The following is a 12,293-nucleotide window of genomic DNA, read 5'->3' as shown; positions in this document are numbered from 1 at the left end:
GTTGACCTTTTTTTTTTTTTAAGATTTTATTTATTCATTCATGAGAGGCAGAGAGAGAGGCAGAGACACAGGCAGAAGGAGAAGCAGGCTCCACGCAGGGAGCCGGACCCGACACAGGACTCGATCCTAGGTCTCCAGGATCACGCCCTGGGCCAAAGGCGGCACCAACCGCGAGGCAGAGGCACTGGGGCTGCCCACAGTTGACCTTTCAACAATGCAGGAATTGGGGGCACCAACTAGCCACAGTCAAACATCTATGTATAACTTTTGACTCCCCCAAAACTTAACTACTAATAGCCTCTGTTGACCAGAAGCTTTACCAATAATAGAAACAATTAACAAATATTCTGTAGATTATATGTATTATATATTGTATTCTTACAATAAAATAAGGTAGAGAAAATATTAAGAAAATCATGAAGAGTAAATACATTTACAGTACTGCATCAAAAAATTCTGCATATTGGGATCCCTGGGTGGCTCAGTGGTTTAGCACCTGCCTTCGGCCCAAGGCATAATCCTGGGGTCCCGGGATCAAGTTCCACATCGGGCACCCTCCATGGAGCCTGCTTCTGCCTTTGCCTGTGTCTCTGCCTCTCTCAGTCTCTCATGAATAAATAAATAAAATCTTAAAAAAAAAAATTCTGCATATTAAATGTTTCCACACAATTCAAACCTGTGTGGTTCAAGGGTCAACTGCACTTGGGAATTAACTTAACCAAAGAGGTCAAAGACCTATACAATGAAAACTACAAAACACTGCTGAAAGAAATTAAAAACAGTATAACTAAATGGAAACACATCTCATATTAACAGAGTGGAAAATACTGTTTAAAAGTCAGTACTACCCAAAGCCATCTATAGATTTGATGCAATCCCTACCACAATTCCAATGACATTTTTTCATTCAGAAATAGAAAAACTCATCCTAAAATTTTTATAGAATTTCAAAGGACCCTAACCAAAACAATCTTGAAAAAGAACAAAACTGAAGGACTCATACTCCCTGATTTCAAAAGGTACTAGATGCTACAGTAATCAAAACAGCATGTTACTGCTGCCATGAACAGAAATATAGAGACCAGTGGAACAGAATAGAGCCCAGAAATAAAGCTTTGCACAGATGGCCAAGTTATTTTTGACAAGGGTGTCAAAATTATTCAATTAAGAAAGGACAGGGGTGCCTGGGTGGCTCAGCAGTTGAGCATCTGCCTTTGGCTCAGGATGTGATCCCGGAGTCCCAGGATTAAGTCCCACATCGGGCTTCCTGCATGGAGCCTGCTCCTCCCTCTGTCTATGTTTCTGCCTTCCTGTGTCTCTCATGAATAAATAAATAAAATCTTAAAAAAAAAAGAAAAGAAAAGAAAAGAAAAGAAAAGACAAGACAAGACAGTTTTGGGGAGGCCTGGGTGGCCCAGCAGTTTAACTCCTGCCTTCGGCCCAGGGCGTGATCCTGGAGTCCCGGGATCCAGTCTCAAATCAGGCTCCCTGCGTGGAGCCTGCTTCTTTCTCTGCCTATGTCTCTCATGAATAAATAAATAAAATCTTAAAAAAAAAAAAAAAAGTTTTTTCAACAAATGATGCTGGAAAAATTGAATATCTACATGCAAAAGAATGAAGCTGGATTCTTACCTAACAACATTTACAAAAATTAACTCAAAATGTACCAAAGACTTAAAAGTAAGACTGAAAATAATAAAACTCTTAAAAGCTTGACAACATTGGATTTACAAAGATTTCTTAGATATAACACCAAATGCATAGGTAATAAAAATAAATCGGACATCATGACAATTTTAAAATTTTGTGCATCAAAAGACACTATCAACAGTAAAAATGCAACTCACAGGAGAAAATATTTGCAAATCATATTCAATAAGGGATTCATACCCAGAACATAGAGAACTCCTAAAACTCAAAGCAACCAAAAAATCTGACTCAAAGTAGGCAAAATATTTAAATAAACATTTCTTCAATGATATATAAATGACCAAATAAGCACTTGAAAAGATGCTCAACATCACTAATATTAGGGAGGTACAAATCAAAAACACAGTGAGGGGCGCCTGGGTGGCTCAGTCGGTTAAGCATCTGCCTCAGGTCATGACCCTCAGGCTGAGCCCCATGTCGGGCTCCCGGCTTAGCAGGGAGTCTGCTTCTCCTTCTCCCACTGCCCCCACCTCTGCTTATGCGTGCTCTCTCTCTCTCACTCTCAAATAAATAAAATCTTTAAAAAAAAAAAAAAAAAACCCACACAGGGAGATTATAACCTCACACCCTTTAGGATGGCTATCAAAAAAAAAGAAAGAATCAGAAAACAAGTGTTGGTGAGGATGTGAAGAAACTGGAACCTTTGTACAATGTTGGAGGGAATACATGTGCAAGCCACTATGGCAAACAGTGGCAGTTCCTCAAAAAACTAAAAACAGATTTACTGTACGATCTAACAATTCTACTTCTAAATCCATATATACTGAAAAAACTAAAAGCAGGAACTTGAAGAGGTACACCCACGTTCTTAGCAGCATTATATACAATAGCCAGAAGATGGGAACAACCCAAGTATTCATCAACAGATGAATGGGTAAACAAAATGTGATATATACATACACTGGAATATTATTAAGCCTTAAAAAGGAAGGAAAGTTCTTTACTCAAAGAATACAAAAACACTAATTCAAAGGGATACATGTGCCCTTGTGTTTAGGGCAGCATTATTTATAATAGCCAAAATACAGAAGCAGCCCAAGTGTTCACTGATCAATGAATGGATAAAGATGTGGCATATATACACAATGGAATTTATGTAGCCATTTAAAAGAATGAAATCTTGCCATTTGCAACCACATGGATGGAGCTAGAGAGTATAATACCAAGTGAAATAAGTCAGTCAGAGAAAGACAAATACTGTATAATTTCACTGATATGTGGAATTTAGGAAATAAATGAGCAAAGGGGAGAAGAGACACAAACCAAGAGACAGACTCTTAATTACAGAGAACAAACTGGTTACCAGAAGAGAGGTGGGGGGATGGGTGAAATAGGTAAGTGCACTTGTGATCAGCACAGGGTAATGTATGAAAATGTTGAATCACTATATTGTACCCCTGAAACTAATATAACACTGTATGTTAACTGGAATTAAAATTAAAACAATTTTTTTTTAAAAAGGAAATCCTGACACATGCTACAACATGGATATGATCTTTGAAGATATTATACCAAGTGAAATAAACTCGTCAGAAAATGACAAATACTGGGATGCCTGGGTGGCTCAGTGGTTGAGCATCTGCCTTCCGCTCAGAAGGCAGGGTCCCAGGATGGAGTCCCGCGTCGGCTCCCTGCATGGAGCCTGCTTCTCCCTCTGCCTGTGTCTCTGCCTCTCTGTGTGTCTCTCATGAATAAATAAATAAAATCTTAAAAAAAAAAAAAAAAAGAAAATGACAAATACTGTATGATTCTACTTATATGAGGTACTTAATGTAGTCAAAATCAATCACAGAGACAGAAAGAACGATGGTTGCTGGGGACTAGGAGAAAGGGGGAATAGGGAGTTGTTTAATGGGCATAGATTTTCAGTTTTATAAGATGAAAAGAGTGACCAAAATGGATGGTGGTCATGGATGCACAATGTACAAATGTATGCTACAAATACAATGCTACAAATGTATCTAATACCACTGAACTGCACACTTAAAAATCATTAAGGTGCTAAATTTTATGTGTATTCCACTATAATTGGGAAAAAAAAAAAACAGAAGCATATGTAGGAGTTAAATGTTAAGTATGGCTTTTCCATTAACCATGTCCTTCCTGATGGAGCATATGTTATAAACTCATTTACTCCCAGAAGGGAAAAATACTTAAGAGCAGAAGTTCTGCAAGCTCTATGTCAAACTACATGTTTTCAAGATCTAAAAGGACTCTTGATAATCAATTCCCAAAAGTGATAAACACAAAAAGATATACACAGGATACAGAAAATCACCAATGGCAAATATATGTTAAAAAATGTTCAAACAAACAAACAAAAAAATGTTCAAACACTCTAGTAATCAATGAATGAAAAATTAAACAAGACACCATTTTTCACCTACCAAATTTAGTTTGGGAGCAGATGGAAATAAGGCATCTCGAAAAAGGCCCAGGTTTTTCTAATCCACACTCATTATCTTCCCTTCCTCAAGCCCCAATCAATTAATTATTCCAATCCCGTTTCCATCTCCCACTTCTAGAACTCTGGATAATAATAACAATGACCAGAGGTGCCTGGCTGGTTCAGCTGGTGGCACATGAGACTCTTGATCTCCAGGTTTTAAGTTCAAGCCCCACGATGGGTGTAGAGATCACTAAAAATTTTTTAATCTTAAAAATAATAATACCAATAACAAAACCAACAACCTCCAAATCCAATTGAGCATCTCACTAAACATCTCAAAGTCAGGGATGGACATCCTCTATCCTCTCTGAACTTATTTTTCCTGGCTTCCATGACACCTTTTGGTCTTCTGCCTTTTTTCCCTACCTCATTGGCTGTTTCTTCCATTCTATGTTCAATCTTCTTCCCATACTGCAGCTCGAAGTATTAGCGATCAAGTGTCAATTTTCACTTCTCTATCTATATTCTTTCCCTTGGTGATCTCATGCAGTCCCATACCTTTCAATATCATCTATGTAATGAATTCCAAAGTTTTATCTAACAGCTCCTAGCTCTCTCTTCCATGAGCTCTAAACCTGCACATCCAATTTCCTCAATATACCAACTTCATAACTGATATACATCTCACATTTAATATACCCAAAACAGAACTCGTGATTTTTCCCCCTTCAAGTTTCTCTTCCATTCTTCTCCCTCTCAGTAAATGTCACTATCTACCCATAGCTGCTCAAAACAACTACCAAAAAAAAAAAAAAAAAAAAAAGAGAGAGAATTCTTGGGGCATCTGATTAGCTCAGTAAGTAGAGGATGCAACTCTTGATCTCAGAGACCTGAGTTCAAGCCCCAGGATGGGAAGAGAGTTTAACTTAATTTTAAAAAATATATAAAAGGGTGCTTGGGTGACCGAGTATGTTAAACATTCGACTCTTGACAGTTCAAGTCATGATCTCAGGGCCAAAAGATAGAGCCCCACTTCAGCTCCGCGCTCAGCAGAGTGTCTACTGGAGATTCTCTCTCTCTCTCTCTCTCCTCCCCACCCCTGCCCCCTCCTCCTGCTCTCTAGGACTCAAGCAATCCTTCTCTCTCAAATAAACAAATCCTTAAAAACACATTAAAAAAAAAAAAAGTAAAGAAGTCTCCTATTTTCCCACTAACCCACTCACAAGTCTTGTTCATTCTACAACCAAAATAATGTTTAAATCTCTGTACTCTTCATCTCGCTGCCACGGACCTAGTTCAAGGTACTGCAAACAGCATCCTAACTGATCTCCCCGCTCCCATATTCACCCTCTTCCTCTACAGAGCAGTCAGATTATGCTACCTGCCTTCTTAAAACCTTCAAAGGATTCGTATGAAAACTAAATTCCTAACCAGGGCATTATCTGCCCCACTATCTTTGAAAGAATATACAGAACCAAAAATACGCAATATCTCGAGGCAGCAGAACTATGAATACTCTTCCTCATTTTGCTTGTCTATATTTCTTCATTTTTCTATGATGAATACTTGCTATTTGCTTATTAAGAATAAAGGATACTGCCGAATACTGTATATTACATCTCGTTTTAACACCATAAGGAGAAAAGAGAATGGAAAATTGTAAGTAAACTCTAATTGCAACTGTTACAAGCTTAGATGAAAATACCAGCAAACACATCCAGAACACTAAGAAAGAGGTGTCAGGGCCGTGGGGTTATTTGGTGATATTTTCCTCCTCTACTTTCTATTCTTTACCCTGATTACACTCACGATAGAAGACAAGGTTATGATATAAACCTCATTCATTGTCTTTTGCAATCCGGCCACAACCCACCAAACCAGCCTTTCCTCCAAGTCCTCACTTTCCCAAGCTTTCCGCTGTCACCCCGCACTGTGTCACGCCTCTGGTGCTTCTAACTGGAGCGTATGCCCGGAAAATCCTCCAACCTTTCTAAATCCCACTCATCCTTCGCGAGGGAGGACCGTAAGGATGGCGACAGGTTGGAAGCAGACTCCGCGGTGCCTGTCGGTAAACCCACAACTTGCCGGTGCTGGAGCCAAATCTCGTCTCCGTCTCCACCGCAGGCCACCGAGCCCAACACGCCGAGAGCTCCAGCCCCGGGGGTCCCTGACCCCGCCGCCCTCGGAGAGCGCTGAGCCCCGAGGAAGGACCCCACACACGCAGCTGCGGGCTCCCGCTCCGGAGACGCCCCCGACCGGCACGCTCACCCCGCCCGCTCCCCGCGGTGCTCGGCGGCCCGCAGTCGCCGGCTCCCTCCCCCTCCCCCGCCCCCGCCCGCCGGGGCCGCGCGGCGGGCAGGGTGGGGGAGGGGAGCGCACGTGCCCGCGCCGCCCCCGCCCAGACAATGCCCGGGAGAGCGGAGCGCGCGCCCGGCCGGCCCGACCCCGCTCCCGCCAACACTCACCCTCTCCCGGGTCTCCGGCCGAAGCGCAGGGCCCGCCGGGCGCGGCGAGAGGGCACGAGGGAGGTGCGGGAGCGGGCGAAGCCCCGCGGAGCCGCCCCGCCACGAGGCCCCAGCGACCCCGGAGCCCGCGGAAGCACACGGCTCGGCGGAGCCCGCCCGTCCCTCTCGGCCTCGCACGTCAGCACCAGGGGCGGGGCGAGGCGCGCGTGCGCGGCGGCGGCGGCGGCGGCGGCGGCGCGCGCGCGGCCCGGGGGCGGGGCTTGCAGGGATGTGGGCGGGGCCGGGGCTCCAGCGGGGGCTGGGGCCCGCGCAGGGCTGGAGCTGGGGTTGGCGGCGGCCGGACTCTGATGGGGACTGGTGCTGCCGCACTGCCTGGGGAGCCTGGATGCCCGTTCTGGCAGAGGCACCGTCATTTATCATATTCCTCCCTAGAAGATGGCGAGTTCCAGCCTCCGGTCTGACAGACCGACTATTCATTCTCCCAGCGTAGATGAACCTCCCACAGGTCTAAAACAGTAGTAATGATTTGTGTGTGTTTATCATCTTGTGCCAAGCTTTGTGTTAGGTGCTAGGGATACGGATAACAATAGTTATCACTGACCTATTATGCAGATGCAGAAATTGAGGCTCGGAAAGGTTGGGACTTCACTAGTTTATACAACTAGTGAGTGACCATCCATCAAATCCTAAGTATCTTTTGAGCCCACCTTTCCCTTTCTTTCTTCCTGTAACATCCTGCCTGAGGCCTCATCATCTCTCTGCCCAAGACTGCTGCAGCTCTCCAAGGATCTGTCTCTGTCTTCCTTCAATCTGTTCAACTCACTGTGTAAAAATTTACCCCTGGAGCTGAGTAGTAGGTTTAGAGAGAGTTCACTTATAATTTTTTATACTATTTATGTCATCAATTTTTTGGATGTACTTAAATTTAATAAATTGTTCTAAAGAATTTAGCATGCACGCAAAAAGTATTTGTTGAAGGGTGCCTAGGTGGCTTAGTGGGTTGAGCATCTGCCCTAGGCTCAGGTCATGATCCCAGAGTCCTGGGATGGAGTCCACTCCCTGCTCAGCAGGAAACCTGCTTCTCCCTCTGCCTCCTTCTGCCTGCCACTCCCTGTGCTTATGCTCTCTCTCTGTCAAATAAAATCTTAAAAAAAAAAAAAAAGAAAAAGTATTTGTTAGGGGCACCTGCCTAGCACAGCCGGTTGAGCCTCCAACTCTTGGTTTCTTTTTTTTTTTTTTTTTTAATTTTTTTTAATTTTTATTTATTTATGATAGTCACAGAGAGAGAGAGAGAGAGAGAGAGGCAGAGGGAGAAGCAGGCTCCATGCACCGGGAGCCCGACGTGGGATTCGATCCCGGGTCTCCAGGATCACGCCCTGGGCCAAAGGCAGGCGCTAAACCGCTGTGCCACCCAGGGATCCCAACAACTCTTGGTTTCTACCAAGGTCCTGATCTCAGGGTGGTGGGATAGAGACCCTCCTCAGGCTCTGCTCATCAGAGAGTCAGCTTGAGATTCTCTCTCTCTCCATCCCCCCCACCCCCACTCCACCCTCATCTTCCTCTGCCCCTCCCCCTCAGACAAGCACATGTGTGCAGTGCATGCTCCCTCTCAAATAAATAAATATTTTTAAAATACACATTTGTTGAATAAATGAATAGTAAGGCCAAGAACTGACTCCAAAGCTCTGCATAATAAGGGAATTGAAGGGTTATTAATATATCACACACAACCCAGATGCCTGGGTGGCTCAACAGTTGAGTACCTGCCTTCAGCCCAGGGAGTGACCCTGGGGTCCCAGGATTGAGTCCCAAATCAGGCTCCCTGAATGAAGCCTGCTTCTCCCTCTGCCTGTATTTCTGCCTCTCTCTGTGTGTCTCTTAAGAATAAATAATAAAATCCTTAATATATATATACATATATATATGTGTGTATATATATATATATATATATATATATCACCCCTGTCCTCCTGACCTTAGGGTCTATTAACAGTAAAGACAGATTAATAATATTTGTTCAGCACATTTTTATTGCGTTTTGATCTTCTGGCACTGTGTGGCCAAGCACTGTGTTAGGCACTAAGGATCGAGAAGAAACAAAACAGTACCTGCCCTTGTGAAATGTAGACAATGTGATCTGAAAGGCAGGGAAAGCCCTCCCTGATCCTGAAGCTAAGACCCAAAGAGAGAATAGGAATTGGGGAGGTAAAAAATATATTTCATGGAGAAAGAGGTAGGGCAAGAGGTCAGCATGAGTGTGTCAGTGTTCCCCTGCCTTTGAGGTCTAACTCTGAGGTAGAGACTGCCTTGGGGCAAACAGGCTTGAGCAATGGAATGGAGAAAGGGCCCACAGCAACCATCTGGCTGAATATTGACGGGCCCATCAGGCAACCCATCTCAGAATATCCATGGGCCCTAACTAACCAATGGGCTACTTATAACCAGGCACAGCACCAAAAAGGGAAAATTCTGTATGTGACCATACCTCCTCACCATCCCTCTTTAAAAACAGCCCCTACCAGGGCAGCCCAGGTGGCTCAGCAGTCCAGTGCTGCCTTTGGCCAAGTGCATGGTCCTGGAGACCTGGGATCAAGTCCCACGTCGGGCTCCTTGCATGGAGCCTGCTTCTCCCTCTGCCTGTGTCTCTGCCTCTCTCTCTCTCTCTCCCTGTGTCTCTCATAAATAAATAAATAAAAATAAAAACAGCCCCTACCCACTGTTTCCTGGCAAACAGCCTTTTTGCTGTCCCACCTACTGCTCCCTTGTGGTGTATTCAATAAACTTCTATGTCTTTGTTTTGCCTCAGGTGAATCATTTTACAGCCCATCCCACCGTATCATCACCCCACATTGGGGGCCCCCATCTGGTTGGACAGACACCACAGGTAGACACTGCTTAGAAGTGTCCAGCTAGGGGATCCCTGGTTGGCTCAGCAGTTTAACGCCGCCTTCAGCCCAGGGCATGATCCTGGAGTCCTGGGATCAAGTCCCACATCAGGCTCCCTGCATGGAGCCTGCTTCTCCCTCTGCCTGTGTCTCTGCCTCTCTCTTTCTCTGTGTGTGTGTGTGTGTGTGTCTCATGAATAAATAAATAAAATCTTAAAAAAAAAAAAGAAGTGTCTAGCTAACTGAGCATAGAGGTAGGGCTAGTCCACTTCTCCCAACCCAGTTTGGTTGGCTGCCCAATTCTGGCAGATGTCTCACATTGAGCAGGGCTCAGGAGCAGAGAGTAGCATGGGAGAGAGAGGGGATGCTCGTTGTCCTCAACTTACAAATGGTGTGCCAGAAACCCAGATTTCTCTGTATGCTCCCTGCCAGGCAAAATAACATGGTTGAGAGCCATGGATGGGACAATGGGTATTATGCCAGGGACAAGATGAGCCTAAACCAGGGGCAGTAGTGGACTAATTGGCAGGGAATGGCTGAAGAATATGACCAAGAGCCAAAGGATGTACAGAGCTGAAAGCCCCAGGAAGAGCTAAAGTGGTTCCAAGTCACCTGGTGAGAGGAGCAGGGATGGGGGATGGGATGAGAGACATTCAGGTATCTGAATCTCAAGGTGTGGAAGCAACAAATCATGAGCTTGCCAGCCAACAACCTCAGCAGCTGATGACAGCAGAGCTGTGATGACCAGACATGACTAGGGAGCAGAAGCCAGTGAGAACCCAGACTACAGCTCACAGCTGTGCACACAGATCTGAGACCCTCTGGCCACTTCCTCTAAGGTTCCCTTTGATCCCACAGGCCATCTTGGGAAGTCAAGGTGGGGGGAGGGAAAGTTCTGGCAGGACTGCAACTTTAAACTGACTGAATGTTTACCCAAATGAGACTCTTTAAGACTAGATAACTTTAATTAGCAAATTTCAGTTTAGCCCAGCCCCGATAGCAGTGAGAGCCTCCGAAGAAGTTTGCCTCATTTAATGAGATGTAACATAGCTATAGATTTTTACAGTGTGCACATTTCCATAACAGAGATAAGCTGAATTGGGCAGAGTAAAGAAAGATAGCACAGCACAGGGGAAGTACATTTAATATTAGGAGGTGGAAAAGGCCTTCCTGAAAAAACATTCAGTGAAAGCTGAAGTCAGTAGAAGCCTTTGGGGCATGATCATGCCTACCGCAAGGTAAGAAGGAAGCCCAAGGGAACTTATATAAGAGCAGAGTGGCTGGGGCTGGGGCTGGGGCTGGGGCTGGGAGCAAGATCACACAGGAGGTGGTGTTAAGATTTTGATCTTTGCTGTAAGAATAACAGGAAGTCATTGAAGGGGTTTAAGCAGGGGAGTAATGTATTTTATTTGCCCTTGTAAAAGGATTGTTTACCTTGCGAATGGGTGGGGAATGACTGGAAGGCTGTGTGAGCAAGAAGCAGCTCAACGGTTGGAAAGTGAGTCTCCTCGATGAAAAGTGAGGATGGCCTCCACTGAACGGTGGAGTCAGAAGAAGTAGAGAGATTCAAGAATTGTCGAGAAAATACTGAGACATTTGGTAATGGAGACTGACCCTGCTAAGTCAAATGCGTGTAGACGAATCCACCCCAACCTTCAAGCAGACACAGTCCTGCACAGCTGGAGGTGGGATTTCAGGGGCCTCTTAGCTAAGCCTCCTCAAAGAGGGAGGCCTGGAGGAGGAGATTAGGAGGGAGAAGAACTGAGATTGACCTCAAGGTTTCTGGCATTGGCAAATGGGGTTTAAAGGTGCCATTTCCTGAGCAGAGGGAGTCTAAAGGAAGAGCAGATTTTGTATGTTGGAGGTTGGGTGAAACAAGAGTTCCCTTTGAGGAGCACTGGGTGGCTCAGCAGTTGAGCCAGAGGCCTGGGATCGAGTCCTGCATCAGGCTTCCTATTGGGAACCTGCTTCTTCCTCTGCCTGTGTCTCTGCCTCTCGTGACTAAAATCTTATAGAAAAAAAAAATTCCCTTCGGGACATGTAAGTAGAAGGCCTGAAGAGCAAACAGGGTCATATGACCCTGGGGCTCAGCGGGGAACTGGTGGGTGGCGCTGCCAACATGCCTTTCCCAGGCAGTTGTGAGAGCTGGCAAGATTGCAGTGAAAAGCACAGTTCAGGGGGGTTCACAGCTACAGCCCACAATGTCACATTTTGCTTTAAAAAACCCAATACTCCAGGGGCCCCTGGGTGGCGAAGTCAGCAGAGGGTCCAACTCGGTTTCTGCTCGGCTCAGGTCAGAGTCCTGAAACTGAGTCAGATGTCCCGCATTGGGCTCCAGGCTCAGCAAGGAGTCTGCTTGATATACTCTCTCTTCTCCCTCTCTCCCTCCCCATGATCTCTCTCTTTCAATTAAATCAAATCTTAAAAAAAAATAAAAAGCTGGGATCCCTGGGTGGCACAGCGGTTTGGCGCCTGCCCGGGATCGAATCCCACGTCGGGCTCCCGGTGCATGGAGCCTGCTTCTCCCTCTGCCTGTGTCTCTGCCTCTCTCTCTCTCTCTCTCTCTCTCTCTGTGACTATCATAAATAAATAAAAATTTTTAAAAATCTTAAAAAATAAATAAATAAAAAGCCAACACTCCAAACATTGAGAAATTTCACATAATCACCTGGATTTCTCCTTCTCTGAAAAATCAGAAGCTGTGGGAACCTGGACTTGCCTTAGATACTGGCTAACACTGTGTATGTATCAGGCGGTGTTCCAAGCACTTCACAAATTTAATCTAAATAACAGCTTTTTTTCATCTTCTTTATACTTTAAGGAAGCAAAAACTAAAGCAGAGAA

At 44.9% G+C, this 12,293-nt stretch overlaps 1 protein-coding gene across 4 annotated transcripts in view; it reads right to left on the bottom strand.

Moving 5' to 3' along the window:
* The window catches only part of YEATS2 (YEATS domain containing 2), a 122,328-nt gene extending 115,597 nt beyond the window's left edge, over positions 1 to 6,731 (bottom strand). For 2 of the 4 annotated variants that reach the window (XR_013369385.1, XM_077879846.1), the window contains exon 1: positions 6,565 to 6,730. The gene's annotated coding sequence lies outside the window, so the exon portion shown is untranslated. Of the gene's footprint in view, positions 1 to 6,564 lie in introns of all 4 variants that reach the window. The other 2 variants (XM_077879845.1, XM_077879843.1) reach the window with 2 other exon arrangements.
* Between the last annotated feature and the right edge of the window lie 5,562 nt (positions 6,732 to 12,293).

This window comes from Canis aureus, chromosome 31 (genome assembly GCF_053574225.1).
Source record: "Canis aureus isolate CA01 chromosome 31, VMU_Caureus_v.1.0, whole genome shotgun sequence".
Taxonomy (NCBI): Eukaryota; Metazoa; Chordata; class Mammalia; order Carnivora; family Canidae; genus Canis; species Canis aureus.
The sequence above is the reverse complement of the archived record's forward strand: the minus strand, read 5'-3'. Positions and strand labels throughout refer to the sequence as shown.